Below are 19942 nucleotides of genomic sequence, written 5' to 3'. Positions count from 1 at the left end.
CTAGATAGATAGATGATACATTAGATAAATAGATAGATAGATGATAGATAGATAGATAGATAGATAGATAGATAGATAGATAGATAGATGATAGATGGATGGATAGATGGATAGATAGATGATGGATGGATGGATGGATGGATGGATGGATGATAGATGATAGATGATAGATGATAGATGATAGATGATAGATGATAGATGATAGATGATAGATGATAGATGATAGATGATAGATGATAGATGATAGATGATAGATGATAGATGATAGATGATAGATGATAGATGATAGATGATAGATGGGTGGGTGGGTGGGTGGGTGGGTGGGTGGGTGGATGGATGGATAGATAGATAGATAGATAGATAGATAGATAGATAGATAGATAGATAGATAGATAGATGGTAGATGATAGTTAGTTGGATGGATGGATGGGTAAGGTAGGTAGATAGATGATAGATAGATAGATAGATAGATAGATAGATAGATAGATAGATAGATAGATAGATAGATAGAAAGCTAGATACTGAGATAGCAAGACAGAGTGATAGATATACAGACAGACAGATATGGTAGGGAGGGAGGGAGAGAGAGAGAGAGAATATAGATGGTATATATATCTCTCCCTCCCTCCCTCCCTCCCCCCTTCTCTTCCTGATGAAATGAGATGCAGAAACTATCAGATAAAAGAGGCAGGATCCCTCCAGTGGCTTAACAGTTGGAGGAAGAAACTTAGGAAGGATCCATCCTGATGGATCAAGCAGTTGAAAGTGGCGGCCATAGCTTTGTACCTTCAGATTTGCAAGATTCAGTTAAAGTAGCCTTACAATAAAATAGAATTCATTCATTTAGTCATGTTTTCATTCATTTAATGTAATGTGATGATATAGATAGAGAGATAAGAAATAGAGAGATGATAGACAGACAGACAGACAGAGAGTGAGTAAGTGAGATAACAAGACAGAGAAATACAGAGATAGTCTTAGTGATAGAGAGATAAGAGAGAGAGGTGATAGAGAGAGATGATAGAGAGTCATAGAGACAAAGAGAGAGAGAGGTGATAGCTAAAGAGATAGAGGGTTAAGAGATAGAGACACAGAGAGACAGAGAGTAAAATATCGAGGTGGAAAGGAGTTAGTGAGATACAGAGAGAGAAAGAGAGAGAGAGAAAGGGATAAAGACTTACAAGAGAGAAGTTACCCTGGGCTATATATTCTATATGGAATGTAAGTGGTTATTTATCTGAAATGTGTATTTTAATTAATTATTAGGGGCCTTGCTGTAAATAGTCTACACCTTTCCTTGCTAGCAGCAATAATTATAAATATAGTGGTAATAATGATGAATCTGACATATCTAACCATCCCCCCTTGATCACTAGTTACTAAGGGTAGTCAAAAAAAAATGTTGATAAAATGGAATAGGATGGAATCCAGAGCAGAGGCATTAACTGAACCTGGAATAAAATAAGGTGACGGACATAGGGTGAAACATTCACCTGCATGTGAACTTAGAGGATCAGTACAGAAATGTTTGAAGAAAAGCAAAGGGTATAAATAATTGGAATCTTACTGTGAAGTGAGCTAGGCAGATAGCACACATTTTAAAATTCCGCTTTCGCAGAGAACAGTGTTATTTCAGAGCTACTTACTAATATTTAAATGTACCTGTCCCATCAGATCTGGCAGGGGAGGTTTGTTGTGGGTCACACACGGCCCGGTTGCAAATAGGCCATGGCCCAGTAGTCAGCTGGGGCTCCAAGGATGGGGACCTCTGATGTTTAACATTCTAATTTTAATCCATTTGCAATCTAGTGTTGTGGCCCACCAGTGGCCAGTGGAGCTGGTGGCAGACTCAGAAAGTGGGGAGGTTGGGGAGGAACATGGGCCAGTCCTGGAGTCTGGGGAAGGCTCTGATGAGGGCTCTGTGTCAGAGGCAGAAATGGGGCCAGGGCTGTCTGACAGTTATCAGCTTTCTTCGGATTTGGAGATCAGTGGGGCAGAGGAACAGCTGGAGCCTGTTCCCGATGTGTGCACAAGCTCAGAGTTGTCAGGAGAAGGGAACAGTTAAGGAACAAGAGCCGACTCGGGAGTGAAGGCACAAGTGGACGGTGAATGGCCCCTCCCATAGGGAATAAAGAGGAGCGAAAAGGAAGTGGAGTTTGCAGGAGACAATTAGTTTGCTGAATTAGTGTGAAGATTTGTTCGTGACTCTCAGAGACTCCTTGCCAAGTATTTTCTTGTACAACGTTGTGCTTGGAAGATATCAGCCTGGCAGCTCTCCAAGCCTGATAAGGTCTGTGGTTATAAATTCACCCTTGAAAGACTGTTTGCTGGGACTTTGCTGGATGTGAATGAGAGGAATTCACATTAGCTTAATAAAAAGGGGTTTTGTCAGGACAAGGAGTCTGCTTCGTGATTTGGTGAAACCTCAGTCAGAATGTCTTGTTCTTGCTTATGTTGAATTAATTTAATGATTTTAAGAGTATTTTTTTATGATAGGGTTTAATTGTTGGTTTTTATTGTTTCTTACCTTGAGTGAGATGGGCGGACATATAAATTTGACAAATAAACAATACATTAAAGGAGAATATTTGTGGTTAGGGATTAAAATGAGGGGTCGTTGGTGCTCTCTTAGCTTGGTTGTAGGTGCTGATCATAGTAAGCTAGTTTGGTAATGAAATGTCTGCAAGGATCAGAGAGCATCACATTCCATGATTTCAGAACTGTTTCCATATGGAAGCAAAGAATTTTCATCTCAGTTCGTTCCTCAGCTAATCTTTTCTGCAATAGATTGTTTCATGACATCAAAATTAGGTGCCTGATGGTGGTCTCAGGGAGGTCCATGCACAAAATGATGACAGGCAATGTAATTAGTTGGATCAAATGAAAGATTTTGCCAGTGACTCCGATAGGAAGGATGAATGTCACTTTACATTCTCTTTCTCCATTCCTCTGGGTGGAATAAGATTGTTTTGAGCTGAAAGTCAAAATGGGGAGGGGGGGTGGCGATATTCAATGAAACCCTTATTCAGAGAATTCATATGGGATTGCACAAGTGACTCATTCTCTTAATAAAAAAAAAAGTTAGGGAAAGAAAACATTCCAAAATGGCTAAGAAAAAAATGTAACTGTTTTCTACTTTGCTGCACATATTTTTTTCCCTCCAGCTTTGCTTTGGGAAGATCAAAAAGGATTTATGTTAGTCTTCATCTTTCCACCCATCTCGTCTCTCTCTTCCTTTCTCTGTCAACAAACAAATGCTTGAACACTTGTCCCAACAATGAACATTCCTTCTCCTCAAAAATTTTATTCAAGAAAATTCCTCCCTCACCCCCTCCCTCTCTCTTTCATCCTCTCCCTCTCTTTTTTGTCCTCTCCCTCAATCTTTCCCTCTCCCTCACCCTCTCCTCTCTCTCTCATCCTCTCCCTCACCCTCTCTTTTATCCTCACCCCCGCCCTCTCCTTCTCCCTCACCCTCTCCTTCTCCCCCAACTCTCTCCCTCATCCTCTCCCAACTCTCCCCCTCTCTCTCCCTCCCTCCTAATTTGTCTACCCATAAGATTCCTCATTTTGGCAGCCATAACTTTTTATGTGCAGGTTTTATAATATTGGATGCATTTCTCAGAGAAAAATGTCAATACCAGATTAAGAAGGATTCTGTTACAATGAATTATGCACTGGATTTTATTCATTTTTTTCTGTTTCCTCCCACATTGTCATGTTCCTGCATCAGGAGACGACAGGCAAACTTGAACATTTCCACCTGTTCCACCCCCCAAGATCTATTGTAGCTTGTTCTTTTTGTTGGGCTAATCTTCTCTTTTTCTTACAAGACTACGGAAGTAGGTATAACTTCTTTCTTCTGAGATGTTCTCCTGACTTTCTAGCTTTGATTGCAGCCCAGAAATGTTCCACTTGGATGGGACACAAGCAGTGGTGGGTTCCAACAGCTGCTATAGCCAGTTCACTCAGGTATGTTTCACACATGCGCTTGATGCGCTCTGCGTGAGCATCCACAGTAGAACAAAAACCGCTCCGCGCATGCGCAGAAGCCAAAAACAAGATGGCGGCTCATATGGTTCTGCCCAGAGAACTGGTTCAGGGGCGCTGCCGGTTCCAGCGACCCACGCCACCAAGTTCAAACCAGTAGGAACCCACCACTGGACACAAGCATTAAACAGGTCCTGTTCTTCCTAGCTTCTTCAAAATCAACTCTTGTAAGTCTTTTCAGGAACAATATAAGCAAATAACATTGTTCTTCCTTATTCAAATAAACAATCAGTGCCTTTCAGACCAGTGGTTGGTTCCTACCGGTTTGGACCAGTTCAGTCAAACTGGTAATGGTTTGGCAGCCTGTGTCGCTGGAACCCAGGCCTGCCAGGCCCCCGAACCAGTTCCCTGTTCGGCGCTGTTGGTGCTGCCATTTTGTTTTTCAGTTCTGCAGATGCGCAGAACAATTTTAATTGCACTGTGCATGCGCAAACATGCAAAGGACGCACATGAGCGAACTGGCAGTAGTGCCTGCCAGAACCCACCCCTGCATCAGGCTATCATGCCATCAAATCTGTCCCACTTTACTTTGGCAAGATTCATGGGTGAAATGAAATACTTTGTACTACCTGATGTTGCTCCAAAATTATTTGCAGAATGTAACTCATAGCAGGCGTAGCAACTGCTTTGGGATCCACTGTGAAAATTACAACCGTTTGTAAGGACCTTGAGGGAGAGAGAATAGGATGACTGATTTCTGATATACTTTTCTCTTTTTAACTGACCTTTCTCCTGCATTTTAGGACTGTGAGCTGTGAAAACCTTGCAAATAGTTGCATATATTATTTGCGTGATCAACATAAGGCAAATCCATACAGACAATCGGTAAAAACATAGAAAAGAAAGAGAAAGGAAGGAAGAATTAAAGAAGGAAGGAAAAAAAGAAAAAGAAAGAAAGAAAGAAAGAAAGAAAGAAAGAAAGAAAGAAAGAAAGAAAGAAAGAAAGAAGAGAGAGAGAGAAAGAAAGGAAGGAAGGAAGGAAATTAATTTAAAAAAAGGAAGAGAAAGAGAGGAGAAGGAAGGAAGGAAGGAAGGAAGGAAGGAAGGAAGGAAGGAAGGTGTTTTTATCAATTGAATTCCATTTCTCTCCTGCATCCAGTCATTTAACAGTTATGAAGTTTCTGCTTAGCCCATAGCCCTTTTTATTTCTCCTCTTCCATTCAGGGTAGGGTGTGTGTGTGTGCGCATATGTTTGTTTGTGTGTGTGTCTGTGTGTGTGTGCGCGCGCTAGCGTTTGACAATATTAAGATGGCCCCACACAACTGAAGTTCCACCTTTTCTTTTTTACATGGATAACATATACACCCCAGTTATTATTTTGACTTTTAAGACACACTTGCATCTATTTCTACTGTAGGATGATATCATATACTCTGTGATAATTAAAAAATGTATACAAATATTTGAATGCAGGTAGTCCTCAACGTATGACTACAATTGAAACTGGAAATCTGGCCATAAGTCATTATAGTCATAAATCGAGGCACCTATGTGACTGGAAGTATTTTTTTGCCACTTTTCTGGCAGTCATTAAGCAAACCATGAAGACATTAAGCAAATCCATTCATTCGAACGAGTGGTGGGGTGGGGTTTGCCAGAAACCTATGCACAGCATTGAAAACCATAGTCATGTGACCACAAAATATCGCAAGCAGTCATAAAGTTGACTCACCTTCACAGTCATGTCATCACAGGAGATGATGTTGTGACCACTTGCAATAGCTTTGCTTTAGGTACAACAAAGCATGTGTTCCACAGCTGTTGTAACTTTGACCAGTTGTGAAATAAACGGTAGTAAGTTTAGTAAGGCCACACCTGGAATAGCTGCATCCAGTTTTGGCCACTGCATTACAAAAAAGACATTGAGACTTCGGAAAAATAAGTTCAGAGAAGAGCAACTAAGATGATTAAAGGCCTGGAGACTAAAACATATGAAGAACGGTTGCAGGAATTGGGTATGGCCAGTCTAGAGACAAGGTAAACTAGGGGGAACATAATAGCAGTCTTCCAGTATTTGAGAGGCTGCCACAAAAAAAGAGGGGATCAACTTACTTTCCACAGCACCAGAAGGCAGGACAAGAAACAATGGATGGAAACTAATGAAGGAGATAAGCAACCTGGAATTAAAACGAAATTTCCTAACAGTGAGAAACAATTAACCAGTGGAATAGCTTGGCTCCAGAAGTTGTAGGTGCTTCATCACTGGAGGTTTTTAAGAAAAGACTGGATAGTCACTTGTCTGAAATAGTATAGGCTCTCCTTTTTGAGCAGAGGGCTAGACTAGAAGACCTCCAAGGTCCCTTCCAGTTCTCTTCTGATTGATTGAGGACTACCTATAGCATCCATTTTGGCCAGTTTCCAAAAGCCACAAATATCAGACAATCCTCAAAACGCCAAGAAATAGATAGGTAGGTAGGTAGGTAGGTAGGTAGGTAGGTAGGTAGGTAGGCAGGCAGGCAGGCAGGCAGGCAGGCAGGCAGGCAGGCAGGCAGGCAGGCATAGATATGGATATGGATGTGCATGTGCATGTGTGTGCGTGCGTGTGTGTGTGTATAAAAACTACATTCTTATCCTGGAAGTGGCCCATCCACTCTCATTACTGCTGAAAGCACAACAGGACAAGATGATCTTAGCAAACCTCATGAAATGTTAGCAGTTTAAGGGCCCCAATTCTTTAAGGACCATTTTATTCCACGATGCGTGAAAATAGCACAGTGTGAAGCTACTGAATGCCGGAACTGCACCACACTTTAATCTTCTAACAGTGATCCAAGATCCACCTGCCTTTCACCTTCTACCAGTGGACGAGCGTCTTTATTTTCGACTTTCCTTAGATCCCTGTGATTCTTTCAAAACCAGTAACAATGTCTTGCTACGCTTCCTCCCCAGTCCATTATATTGAACCATCTGTGAATAACAACGACAGGATGACCTACTTCTGCTACATTGCCGTTGTGCTAATTACCTACAAAAATATGGATGGGCTGCCTGCTGTTGCAATAGTTATCAGACCCCAGAAGGTAATTCTCAGTAGGAAAGAAGGAAGGTTTGCAAGATATTAAAGAGCCCGTTGCTTCAAAACATCTCCAAGTCCTTGTTGTGGCCCACCAGCAGCCAGAGGAACTGGCAGCAGATTCAGAAAGTGAGGAGGTTGGGGAGGAACATGGGCCAGTCCTGGAGTCTGGGGAAGGCTCTGATGAGGGCTCTGTGTCAGGCAGAGAGGGGGCCAGAGCTGTATGCCAGTTCCCTTCAGAGGCAGATATCAGTGAGGCAGACAAACAGCTGGAGCTTGTTCCCAGTGTGCGCATGCACAGAATTGCCGGATGAAGGGAACAAATAAAGACAGGGGTCAACTTGGGAGTAAAGCCAGACGATGCATGGCCCCTCCCAGAGGAAATAAAAGAGGAGTGAAAGGAGAGTGGAGTTTGCAGGAGACAATTAGTTCGCTTAACTGGTTCGTGATTCTCCAAGACTCCTTGCCAAGTTTTGCAGATATTGTCCTCTCAGCTCTCCAAGCTCTCCAAGCCAGATAAGGTCTGTGATTGTAAATCCTCCCTTGAAAGACATTGCTGGATGTGAATGAGCAGAATTTACAGCAAATTAATAAAAGGGGGTTTTGCCGGGACAAGGAGTTTGCATCATGCAAACTGTTCTGTTGGTCAGAACAGTTCTTCATGCTTCTGCCAGATCAAAAGAATGGATTTGCTTTACAGAAGGAGAACTGAAAATCTGCTTCCCTAAAACAATGGATGCTGACTGGCCCCTCCCTGGCTGGGGAATAAATAGAAGGAAAGGAGAGTGGAAGTCGTAGTAGACAACAGTTCGTATTTCTGAAGATTTTGCTCATTGTGTTTAGTGCCACAGACTGCTTGACAGAACTTAATTTACAGACTGTCTGCTGGGAGCACACGGCCTTGCAATTATTGTACTGAACTGATAAGATCTGCTGCTACAATTAACTCCTTGCAGGACTCTTGCGTGGACTTTTGGTGGGTGAATACAATTAATTCACAAGAGGTAAATAAAGAGGGGTTTTTTCTTTGTGAGGAGTCTGTTTCTTGCTTCTGCAAAAGCAAAAGAAAGACAAAAGAAGTTTAGTGAAGCGTGTAACAGCCCTACAGTTTTGCACGTTAGATCTGAGAAATTCCCTATCCTTATTTTGCCTTCAAACAGTCTTTACTGTAGGTATCTTCTCCCTGATTGTGGATTATGCATTTGGCTTCTGTCATTCAAGTTTTGAGTAAGTGATCATTTACTTTTGATAATCCTTTAGAGCTGCCAAGAAATGTAAGGTGACAGCCGGTGATGGATGAGTGTTTAGCACTTGATTGTATTACAAGTGAGTATCTCAGTGACCAGAGATTTGATTATTGTGGAGAAGACAAATGGAGATCTGAATGAATGATATCAGAATTACAGAATAACAGATGTGGAAGGGACCTTGAAGTTCTTCTAGTCCAACCCGCCGCTCAGGCAGGAAACCCTATACCATTTCAGACCAATGGCTGTCCAGTCTCTTCTTAAAAGATTAATGTTTATTCTATTGAAGGCTAGTCTATGAAAAGTGGGCATGGCTAGTTTATGAAAAGAAGGATTAGTGGTGACATGATAGCAGTGATCAGGGGTGGGATTCAGCCAGTTTGGACCAGTTCAGAGGAACCAGAACACGCACCCCAAGGGATTTTAGGAGTGTCTTACCCCCCACAGTATTTGTTTCCAGAGAGTAAGTCATCTGTGTACTAAGTTTGGTTGAAATTGCTTGGGGCGTTCCAGAGATATGCTGGAACATACACACAGAGAGACATTCATGTGTGTGTGTGTGTGTGAGAGAGAGAGAGAGAGAGAGGGAGGGAGGGAGGGAGGGAGAGGGAGAGGGAGAGGGAGAGGGAGAGAGATTGATTATATTGGAAGTAAAAACAAAAATGCTGCATCATTCAGATATTGCTCTGACTGTGAAGCCGAAGTGGGAGCTTTGGATAAGTCAATGTCTTTAATCCTATCTTGTGGCAGTTCTAGGGATTAAAAATACACTGGACAAGAGCCTTTAGAAGATAAGCTGCATGCAGTGATGATCAATAAAGCCTTAATTTCTGGTAGGAAACAACAGCCAGCAGTGTCCATGGCAACTGCTCCCTACTTGTAGGAAGTTAATAGACTTCCAATAGAACTACTGAAAAGTCTTTGGTGCTGTTACATATCTCCACTCCCAATCTTACAGACTTTTTTTTTTAATCTTGAGTACAGCAAAAAAAAATAATCCCAATTTAACTGTCCTATTTGTCTGCTTCAAAGAAAGTCCATTTTCAGCAGTTCTTCCAGCAGCCGCTGCCAGATCCAGGCCTACCCACATTAAGGTAATAAATACTTTGCTGAATCAAAAAGCAAAGTATTTTGCATATCATTAGCAACAGCCTTGGCAACCCCTGGAATCTAATTTGTATTATTTCCCCTTACACACACCCATAGGTCACAGCCAACTCACCATGGCCAACTCACTGGGGCCAACTCACCGGGGCAACTTGGTCAGAGTTTGTTGCTAAAAAATCAAATCCAGAAAGCACACACAGATAACTGATTTAGCTGGATTCATTAACTTTTTAATGTACATAATAATAGATGAATAAATGTACAATACCAACAGGTGGTTCTTCTGAGTAAACACAAGGCGGGAGAGTTACAGGCAAACCCAAGCAGTTAGTTTCATATCAGCAGACAAGCCCAGACAGACTGCTAGTTTACTTCTCAGAGCAGCAGACTGATTAAGTGTTTTTTCAGCACGGAGCTTAATACAGCTAAGACTTCTTACTTAAGTTTCTGTTTCAATTCTCTGCACAGACTCAGATCTGTTTAAGCTCCCATTGGCTGAAATAATCGCTATGCCTATTCATTGGCTGACCTTGTTCCCATGTCTCTCCTAGTCATGAATATTCTAAAAAATTTGTGTGAGGCAACTCTTCATAGCCAACTCTCCATGGAACACCTCACCGCGGGACAACTATTACACTAATATAAAAAGAAATAGTGGAATGGAACCATGTGCCATGGTAGCGCAGTGGTTAGAGTGCAATACTGCAGGCTACTTTTACTGCTTGCTGGCTGCCTGCAATTTGGCAGTTCAAATGTCACCAGGCTCAAGGTTGACTCAGCCTTCCATCCTTCTGAGGTCGGTAAAATGAGGACCCAGATTGTTGGAAGCAATTATGCTGACTCTGTAAACTGCTTATATACACTGCTATTGCTATTGCTATTAAATAAAGGATGCAAAAGAAGGGAGAAATGAAATGTGAATGACAAAAATTAAAACTTGTTTTAAATTACTTTAAATAATAAATTTAAAGGGGGCAGAGAACCTGTTGCTGAAATTTATGAAGCCCGCCCCTACATGTATGATATGCCATAGCTGAATGAATGAATGAATAAATTATACTTAGGCATAAGACAAATACTGTGGAAATGCAGCACTCCCTCTTTTTAATGCTTTCATCAGATATAAAATAGGAATCTCTTTCACAAACACATTTTCTCTCTCTCCAAATACTACTTTAAATGGCAAAGGTTAAGAACTGGCGAGAAAGAACAGGATGCCTTTCTGGCCCATTCATTTCAAGCAGAGGGCAAGCTCGGGAAATCCTCAGAAATACAGCAACGCATTTTTAAAAAAATCTATAACCAGCGATTTAACAAACCACCAAATAAAAGGAGAGTCTCTGATTGTATGAAATTGCCAAGTAGACCCCAAGAAATGCTATTACAGTTTCTGCAATTGCTCGCAGACTGCACTTCCCTGCAAAAGCCATTATTTTCCTCCCAAATTATTCTTTCAGCAATCTGAAGATAAAAAGGCGAAAGAGCAGGAGGAAAATATTACTTATTTGCAATCATCTTAATTTTTTTTCTTTTTCACAGTTCGGCGCAAGATGATTGTCCTTGCGCAGGACAAGAAGCTATGGATGGAAACTAAACAAAGCAACCTAGAACTAAGAAGAATTTTTTCCTGACAATTAGAATAATTAATCAGTGGAACAACTTGCCTCCAGAAGTTGTGAATACTCCAACACTGGAATGCATGTGTGACACACACACATGTGCGCCCTACCCCCCCTGCGCATGCGCACATGATCCTCCATGGTCTCCTGCCCCACCCCACCCCATGCATGTGCGTGTCCCCCCATGCCCTATTTGGGGGCTAACAGGCCATCCTGAAGTCTCCTGGGACCAAAAACAGGGAGTGCCACACTGCCTGCAACCCCACCCCCCACACATGCATTCACAATCCCCTGAGCCCCCTACTCATGTGCACACATCTCCCACATGCATGGCAAAGAGACCTGAAAATCAGCTGGACCATGGGAGGCACCCATGCATGTGCAGTGGAGCTAAGGTGGGCAATGGCTCACATACCCACAGAGAGGGCTCTGTGTGCCACCTGTGGTACGCGAGCCATAAGTTCACTATCACAGGTATAGGATCTCCTGCCTAAGCAGGGGGTTGGACTAGAAGACCTCCAAGGTCCCTTCCAACTCTTATTCTACATTCTATTCTATTTTCTGTCTGTTGGAAGAAATATCCATCAGGTTCAGTTCCAAGTTGGGAGAAAGACACTGGAAACATGGAGGCTTATTGGAAAGATAGTTTATTGATGGACAGGAGCACATAGGTTTGAGGTCTTTGGCAGCTGAGCACCTGGAGTGGAGAGTGAGAGGTATTTATATCTTCTCTTGGGCTTTGAACTTCAGCTTCCTGTTCCTGTGCAAGAATATGTATTCTATTGGCTGTAGCCAGACTCCCATGTGGAGTCATGTTTGTCTAAATCAAGTTTGGTTGAACCTTGGCCTGATGTAATGTCCACAGGTGATTTCACAATGCAGTGAGACCTGCTGCTAGATAACCCTATAATGTCCTGGAGGGTCATGTCTTAATCTCATCACCCTGGAGATGAAGGTCTTTTGTTTTGTAGATAGGCTGGCCCAGTCCTTCTCAATGGCCACCCACTATCTTCTGGGGGCAGGGAGGTAAAGCTCTGAGTTTCTGTCTCCCTTAATATTTCTATTTCTCTTTTAGGGGAAATATTCTGCTTTCCTAATATTTCCCAAAGTATTTCATTCTTGTAGGAAAGGGGTGAGTGCTACCTTTCTACATATCTAAACATTCAACCTGATGTGGTGGTTATGCAAGAAGACCCCGATGTTACAAAAATTTCACTGAATGAAAATCTGTGTCTGACTCTAGGGCATGGTGCGCATCTCCGTTTCTTAGCTGAGGGATCCAGCATCGTCTGAAGGCACTTTCCATGGTCATATGGCCAGCATGGCTGTACGCGAAAGGCACAGAATGCTATTAGTTTCCCACCAAAGTGGTACCTATTAATCTACTCACATTTGCATGTTTCCAAACTGCCAGATGGGCTGGAGCAAGGAACAAGAGCTCACCCTGTCGCACAGCCCTTGGGTCTCAAACCCAGACCGTCAGCTTTCCAGCTGGCAAGCTCACTATCTTTAACCACTGAGCCATTGAGTCCCATGAAGAGCACCTAAAAACCTTGCAACATAATCTTCTAAGCCCAATATTTTTATTAGGTCTGATCAGGGGTGGGTTCCAGATTCTTTTACTGCTGGTTTGCTCAGGGATGTGCTTTGCACGTGCATGCCCACTAGTGAAAAAACAAGATGGTGGCACCTATGGTACCATTGATAGAACCGATTCAGAGGCTGAATTACTACCTACTCAGTCGAACTGGGCCAAAGCGGTAAAAACCCACCTCTGGGTCTGATCCCAGAGAATATAAGTGAAAAGTATCACAATTTTGTGGCCCGACAAAACCGCGCTCGTCAAAATAGCGGCGACCAAACCGCGTCACTAAAGCGACAGAAGGGCGCTTTAAAACAGTGTGGCGGCAGAAAGCCGATTTAAATTAAGGTAAGGGTTAGGATTAGGTTTAGGGGTTTGGTTTAGGGTTAAGTTTAGGATTAGGTTTAGGGTTAGGGTTAGGTTAGGGTTAGGTTTGGGTTAGGTTTAGGGTTAGGTTTAGGGTTAGGTTAGGGTTAGGGTTAGGGTTAGGTTTAGGGTTAGGTTTAGGGTTAGGTTTAGGGTGCTGAGTGCTTCGGAAGGCGCGGATTTGCCCTCCGCGATTATGTCGTCGCGCTAGGGTAGAAGCTTATGTCGGCGCGGATAAGGGCTTCGCGGTTTTGTCGGTGAACCTCACAATTTATTTATATGCCGAGAATGGCAAGAATCCCATCAGACTAAATACTAGGAAATTCCTATCACCTTAGAGTAAAACACATGAAATCCATCCTTTTTATTACAGAAAACAATGCAAGAAAGGCATGCAACCCCTTGGTAATTGATCCAACTTCAACAATAGAAGGAATTGCACCGAAATATAAGCAAAGAAAAACTACAAATTATACCAGTCACACCGCAGGATCAGATCGCTAGATAGATCTTGTTTGGCATTAATTGTGCGCTAGAAAAATCAAACAAAACAAACCTTATTTGTTTCGTGAAAACCAGCGGGAATTCCAATCGATGAGTAGCAAATGAATTTTCCTTGAGTAAGTTCTTTGTTTCGTTTGGGCCTCCATCCATTTGAATTGGAGCGCAACACATAGTGGAAAAGTTAACAAAGGAAAAGAAAAGTAGGAAACAAATGGATTGGAAAACTGTCTAGTCTGTATCCCAAGAAGCATTTTAGCCCTGAAAGGTTTCTAACCCGTATTATCATAGAGAGTGCTTCCTAATCATACGATGGTGACCTGCAGCTTGATATATTTGCTGCTCGTGGGGATGATATAATGCAATGGGAGGACAAAGAAGAAAAGGGAAACAACCCCAGGATGTGACTTTAGCTGCAAAACTTAGTTTTCATATTCCCCGCACCCACCCCTTCATAAGAGTTAATGTATTGTTCACAAAGTCATTTGCCCTTGTATCTATCAGATGCAGTTGGGAATGAATTGGCCTCTAGCAGAAACATCTGGATGGGAATCTAAGTGGACAATCCAGGTCTTTGGTACATGTTGATCTCCCATGCATTGTGTGGGACAGCAGATATAAAGACATGTAGTATGGATCTTCCTCCTCCTCCTCCTCTTCCTCCTCCTCCTCCTCCTCCTCCTCCTCCTCTTCTCCTCCACCTCCTCCTCCTTCTTTTCTCCTCCTTCTCCTTCTCCTCCTTCTCTCCCTCCAGTGGTGGGATTCAAATTATTTTACTACCAGTTCTGTGGGCGTGGTTTGGTGGGCGTGGCGTCTCTTGGTGGGCATGGCAGGGGAAGGATACTGTAAAATCTCCATTCCCTCTCCAGTCCAGGGCAAGGACACTGCAAAATCCCCATTTCCTCCCGATCAGCTGGGACTCGGGAGGCAGAGAATAGATGGGGGCGAGGCCAGTCAGAGGTGGTATTTCCCAGTTCTCTGAACTACTCAAAATTTCTGCTACCGATTCTCCAGAACTGGTCAGAATCTACTGAATACCACCTCTGTCTCCCTCCTTTCCTCATCTGTGAACCTTATTCCCTTCTAGCACTGCGTGACCCGACAAAAGCGTGAACGTCATAAGCACGCCGACAACACCGCGGCACTAAAACCGCGATGTCAAAAGTGCACCGACAACAGCACACCGACAACAGCGCGCCGACAGAAGCGCAATTTAATTTAAGGTAAGATTTACATTTAGGTTTAGGGTTAGGTTTAGGGTTAGGTTTAGGGTTATGTTACAGCGTGTTTCTGTCAGCGCGCTTTTGTTGGCGCGCTTTAGGGCTAATTAGTCGCTCATTCGGCGCACGGTTTTGTCACCGCGCTTTAGACACCACGGTTTAGTCAGGCACGCTTTTGTTGTGCGCGCATTTGTGGTAGAACCCTACTGATTTATTTATTTTATTTCGTCAAGCATGTATTAGACAACATTTAGATGTATAAACATGATTTTGGATACATGAAATGGATACGAATAAAAAGAAACACTAGGACAGGAATGGTAGGCACGTTGGTGCGCTTATGCATGCCCCTGATGATGTTCTCTAGCTGAGTAATGAAACGTTTGCAAAAAAAAAACCCTGCAACCAATAACCCACAATCACTTGGCTTCTTGCAGCAAGAATTAAATAACAGAGAGAAGAAAATGACTCGAGGACAAAAAGGAGAAGAGATGAAACTAAAAAGAAAAGCATAAAAGCCAATGCTGAAACTTGCTCCGTCTGGGAAACTACTTGCAAACCTGGATGGAAGCAGGCACAAAATGGTTTCAGCACAGCCTAGATCATCTTTAAGGCAGCCCTAAGCAAGTCCATTGTCTATAGGGAGAAAGTAAAAGTAATATTCTTGCAGGATTCAGAGATGAAAAGCCTCTGTCCCTCAAAGCCAGGACAAGTTGTACTTTGCAAACATTTAGCAGCCAATATAAGAATACAAATAAGCAAAGCACAGCTTTCATCTTAAAAAGAAATAGTGGCCTGTCTCTTATTTCTCAACTTCTACCCGTTTCATATTTCAACATCTGGATATATTTTTCCTGATGTGTGTGTGTGGGGGGGTGGGTTTGTGTGTGTGTGCCTGTGCCTGTGTGCGTGTGTGTATTGTTTTAATGAACTGGGTTGTGTTGTTTTTTTCAGAAGCAGCAGCAAAAATTAGGAGGGCAGGTAACAGAATCTCCAGCCAAGCTTCAAATTGCTAATAAAGACGAAAAGCAGAAAGAATATGGTCAGAAGGGGAAAAAAAAACAGGTCTTATACTCCTGTGCTAATGGATTTCATGCTCCTTTCTAAGAATCAGTACCAGAGAGACCAGGTTCTGTGCATGTTAGGGCTACTTAGGAATAGAAGGACACCTCTGAGTAAAAAGGAAGCTTCTGGAGAAATTCTGCTCGCTTTCAAATAAACAAGACCTTAGAACTGCCCAAATATGCTTGAGAAGAGCAGCTTTGAGTGGGTGGGCATCCCAAAAATATGCACAATCCTGCTGGAGTTTTGCATAGATGAAAAATTTGCAGAAGTCAAGTCAAAAGCAAATAAACGAAGAAGCTAGGGCAGCATTGTATAGTTCATTCAATATGGGAGTGATTAATAATTCCGTGTTCTGTTATCTATAGGGGACAGATATTTGTTTGTATCAGGGATAATAAATACGGTTTAAGCATTGTTGGAGCCAGCTAGTTCGCCTTCCTTTTGGAATTATTATTATTATTATTTTTGAAAGAAGAATGGAAAACAGAAAGCCATTGATCCAAAACAAAGGGTTTTACTCAATGTTCCTTAGACTGGATTCCAATTTGAGGGACCAAGCGGAGTCAGGTTTCAACCCCTAACCTCTGAAGCATCACCTCCTCGCTTTGATACTTGATCCCCAGTCTGGCTGCGATCCCCAGGAAATCTGCCAAAGTAAAAAAAAAACATCTGCACCGCATACCAAACCAAATAGATCTGTGAAGCTTAGACCCCGAACCTGTTCTCCATGACCCATGGAAGTCAGTAAGCAAATATATTGGAAAGCCAGGACCAAGGGGAAGGGGCTTATCCTAAATGAAAGACCATTGTGTATGAATGCTCCAGGTGAGACCCGTTTTCCATCATTGCATCGAGGACATCTGCTTTCAGGCAAGGGACAAAGCCCATGGGTTTGCCACCATTGGCTGCATACACAAATGTCTGCAGGGAAGCCACATTCACTAGAGAGCCATTGATCATTAGAAAGAGTGTGTGTGTGTGTGTGTGTGTGTGTGTGTGTGTGTGTGTGTGTGTGTGGACTTGGCCAGCTGTTGTCTGCATGTGGATACTCCAGTTTTCCAGCATCTCAACACCGTCACTGCACTTAATGTGTTCCGCAAAGCGTATTTTTCAGACTATAAGATGCAACAGAGTATAAGACCCACCAGAGGTAAATGAAGAGGAAAATTTTAAAAAAGTGTTTGCACTTTGCAGGCCTCCCAAACCATCTGCACACCTCATTTCTTGTGAAAAACAGGGCATGAAGAGAATTTGAGGCCTGAAAGTGCTCCTGGGGGCTGGGGGGGGCACAAACAAGCAAAAAATGGGTCTGTTTTTTGCAAAAAAAAAAAACAGGGCATGCATAGGCTTTGGGAGGCTTGTAGAGTGCTCCTGAGGATTGGGGGGCAAAAACGAGCAAAAAAACAGCCGTTTTGTTCGTTTTTTCCCTCCCCAGCCCCAGGAGTACTTTGCAGGACTTCCAAACCCTCTGCATATACATTTTTCCAAAGGGAGCAGGGTTTCAGGAGGCCAAAAATGCTGTATTCAGTGTATAAGATGCACCCATGTTTTCAACCTTTTTTGGAGTAAAATGGTGCATCTTATACTCTGAAAATTATGGTACATTACCTTGTGCAGCACATTTTTGCTGAAATATTATTGATTTTGTCCTATGGAAGGAGGACTGAGATTACACTGAATTCACTCTAGAGGTATGATTCTTCCCCCCCCCCCCCTTCTTCAGTGGTTAAATGCAGCACTGCAGGCTACTTCAGCTGACTGCAGTTCTGCAGTTCGGCTGTTCAAATCTCACCAGCTCAAGGTTGACTCAGCCTTCCATCCTTCTGAGGTGGGTAAAATGAGGACCCGGATTGTTGTTGGGGGCAATATGCTGACTCCGTAAACCGCTTAGAGAGGGCTGAAAGCCCTATGAAGCGGTATATAAGTCTAACTGCTATTGCTATTGCTATTCATTAGATCTGAGGTCTTGAAAACCAAAATAAGTCTTGCGAGATATGCACAGCTTTGGGTTTGAAAAAGGGGAGTGACAGATTAAGCCACACAATGCACCCAGTAAGGAGCAAAAAATCTACAAAATAAACTAGTTTCATCACATTACATGAAACTGAATGAAGCAGTATGAGGGAAGTTAACATAAGGCCATGAGTTCTTATAACCACAGAGTAAAAACAGAGTTGGAAGGAACTTTGAGCAAGTGATGAAATCTAAAAAAATTTACTACCGGTTCTGTGGGCATAGCTTGGCATGGCTTGGTGAGGTCATGTGACTGGGTGGGTGTGGTTATGTAGTCGTGTAATTGGGGGATCGAAAGACTCACTTAACAATGTCCTGCTGGAGCAGGGTTGGACTAGATGAACTTCCAGGTCCCTTCCAGCCCTGTGATTATCCTCTGAAGCTGTGTCTAGTTCTAGGTTTATAGCCCTTCGTTCCTCTCCCGTTTTCCCTCCCTCCCTTTCTTTTTCTTTCTTTCTCCTTTCGTTCTCACTATCCTTCCTTCCTTTCCTTCCTTCCTTCCCTTTCTTTCTTTCTCAGCATCCCCCACCCCCTGTTTTTGGCCTAGCAGCTTCAGGGAAGCCTGCTGGGAACAAAATGGCCCCCCACCCCACATTTCTGGAGAAGCTGTAATTTAAAAAATACTTTAAGCATTTTTGTTTAAGTTCCAAAGATCAGCTGTGCGACATGCGATTGTCAGAATATTTTGTTAAACTTTTTTTAGCATTTTTTAACTACCGTTCTGCGAACCAGTAGTACTTTGTACTACTGGTTTGGGGCGAATCAGCCCAAACCGTAGCATTTCACCCCTGCTTTGAAGGGTCTTTCCACCCAACCTCCTGCTTAAGCAGGAGCCCTATACCCGTGATGGTGAATGAATCCCTCTCCGTGGGCACATGCGCTGTTGCCACTGCTCTTCTGGTTTTCTGGCATCTGCGTGCTGGAACGCTGGAAAACCCAAAGATCAGCTGGCCAGCAGATGCATGCAAACTGGCCGGCTGATCTTCAGGTTTCTGGGTCTCCAGTGCATGCATGTACACGCATTCTAATTTGGGCACTTGGTGCTGAAAAGTTTCACCATCACTGTGCTAGAAGCTTGATTTTATAATGTATGTACGAGGTGAACAGCTATAATAATAGCAGTTGTTCCATGATCAGATTTATTTTTTCTAAGTAAGTCTATGCTGACCCCAAGAAGATGCCTTCTTAAGACCACCAATAGTGCAAAGGCTAAACAAACACCCACCCCACCCCGTTCTTTCTTAAGAACTCAAAACTATTGTCAGACTAGGACAAACCTGCACTCAATTTCCTTAGAAATATAGCAGAATCTCTTCTTCAACAGAGAAATCATGTTGGGCCCCTGAGGCATTGGAGGGAGGAAGAAAAGCAAGTTAGCTGCAGGAAAACAACCAGCTCAGAGAACACCAAGTTCCATGGGTGTATCCCCCACCCCATGGAAGGAAAGGGGAGTGGTGGTCATAGGAGACAACAGTTGGTATTTCGGGAGATTTTGCTCATTGTGTTTCGTGCATCAAGACTGCTTGTGTTCTTGAGAGGAAGAGGGAAATCTCACCATTCGATGCCTGTTGAGAGGAGCTTTCTCCCAGCACTATTTCTGTTGCCCACAATTTACTTTTTTTTAAGAGACAGAGAAGCAAAACTCAAAAAGTTTGATTTTGTCGTTTTTATTTTTCTCCCCTTTTGTTGTGGCCTGCCAGCTACCAGCGGAGCTGGTGGCAGACTTGGACAATGAGGAGGTTGGGGAGGAACTTGGGCCCGTGCTGGAGCATGGGGAAGAGACTCTGATGGATGATCTTCATCGGATGCAGAGACAGAGCCAGGGCTTTCTGGCATTTCCCAGCCACCGGAGAAGCAGCTGCCATTGGAGGCTGAGATGAGTGAGGAGGAAGAACAGCTGCGGCCTGTTCCAAATGCACATGCACAGAGCTGTTAGGAGAGGTGAACAACGGAGGATAAGGAGTCGACTGGGGAAGCAAGGCACATGTGGATGCTGAATGGCCCCTCCCTGGCTGGGGTATAAACAGAAGGAAACGGGAGTAGTGGTCGTAGGAGACAACAGTTTGTATTTCAGGAGATTTTGCTCATTGTTCCTTTCGGCTGTGAGCTCAGGGCCTTGAGATTATCCCAAGGAACTGATAAGGTCTCCTTCTGCAGTTAAC

This window comes from Thamnophis elegans, chromosome 15, assembly GCF_009769535.1.
Source record: "Thamnophis elegans isolate rThaEle1 chromosome 15, rThaEle1.pri, whole genome shotgun sequence".
In the NCBI taxonomy this organism is placed as follows: Eukaryota; Metazoa; Chordata; class Lepidosauria; order Squamata; family Colubridae; genus Thamnophis; species Thamnophis elegans.
This window is presented reverse-complemented; position numbering follows the sequence as displayed.